Source organism: Hipposideros armiger, unplaced genomic scaffold (assembly GCF_001890085.2).
Source record: "Hipposideros armiger isolate ML-2016 unplaced genomic scaffold, ASM189008v1 scaffold_8, whole genome shotgun sequence".
In the NCBI taxonomy this organism is placed as follows: Eukaryota; Metazoa; Chordata; class Mammalia; order Chiroptera; family Hipposideridae; genus Hipposideros; species Hipposideros armiger.
Genome location: NW_017731358.1, coordinates 7,264,688 through 7,266,016, shown reverse-complemented (window position 1 = coordinate 7,266,016; position 1,329 = coordinate 7,264,688). Strand labels below are relative to the sequence as shown.

The following is a 1,329-nucleotide window of genomic DNA, read 5'->3' as shown; positions in this document are numbered from 1 at the left end:
AATTCCAAATGGTGTAATTATATCTGTGGATGTTAAAGTATTACTGGGAAAATGGGAAATAATACTGAGATACAAAGATGGATTGGAACAAAGGTCAAGCATAAAAATGTGTGTGTGTCACTAATCTGTGGGTACCACCAGTTCCCATGGATGCCCCGGCACCACTTCTGATGCTCTGCCCAGCCCCTTTCACGAGGCATTTGTTCCAGGCAGGCAGGCAAGGTGGGAGGGCTGCTCTGGATCTGGTCTTGCTGCTGTATAGTTCTGGTCTCTAGTGTCCATGGGGTGAGTGGTGAGTCTATCGGTTCTGCAAGCTGCAGTTCTTCTCTTGCTAAGCCTTGTTTCCTGACCTGTGGTCCAGTTCCCTGTTGTCCCCTGGAGGCTGTCCCCCAGTGATGGCCCTTGTTCTACAGGGAGAAATGATGAAATGTCTCTGTCCACCATACTGTGGATATCACACTTCCGAGAAACTCCTGATTCTGGGGGTGCCTCAGCACACCCTCACCCCAATCTGCCATGTCTCCACCAGACCACGACCCCTCCCAGACCCAGGGTCTGGGAAGACTGGCTCCTCACTTGCTAGGGTCATTGTCCCTAGCCTGAGCTCTGTCTAGCCCCACCTTCCTCATCTTGCCCTCTTGCTCATACCACTAAAGTCACAGCTCGTTTAAAGGCCACAACCATCCCCGTACAACAGTACTCCTTTTTCTAAAATACATACATCCCGAAGCTTACCCTTTTGACAGTTTTTTCCTTAACCTCCTTCTAATACACGCTAATGTAATATTCAAGCAAATGTATTGTGCTGCTGAAGTCAGGTATGTTTTATTAACCCACTGTTTGATTTTGAGAGAAAGTGCAGACAGTAATCTTTTGCATTCACTTGATAGAACCTTACAAATAAGTGTTGGTGTCCCTTGTCTTTCAGACTTTTCCTTAGAGGACATCTAGGCAAATGTGTGTCACTGGGTCTTACTTTCCATGTTCAGGAGTTGATTGAATACAAGTTAAGAAACTATACACATTGCTTTTTTTTTTTTAAGCATGCATGAATGATAAATGTGAATTTGCATCATGAGAAAGTGAATAAAAGAAGGCACTCCAGGGAAGTTAGGGAGGCTGAACAAGCCAGCCGAGGAAGAGAGAGGAGTCTGTGCTAGAGGTTGGAAGAGTGAGTGAGGGTTTCTCCCTACCTCGGCAACTCGCTTGTAGGATGTAAGTACCGAGGCTGCAAAATTTTGGCTCAATGAAAAAGACTCAACCTCTAATGCTTAACTGTATAAAATTTGCTTTTAAATGTACGTCAAGACTATATCCCCCCTCAGAGAA

The 1,329-nt window shown here is 45.4% G+C and overlaps 1 protein-coding gene across 6 annotated transcripts in view; it reads left to right on the top strand.

Annotated features, from left to right (window-relative positions):
• CD86 (CD86 molecule) overlaps window positions 1-1,329 on the top strand; it is a 61,509-nt gene that overhangs the window by 14,657 nt on the left and 45,523 nt on the right. The gene's annotated exons all lie outside the window — the stretch shown is intronic.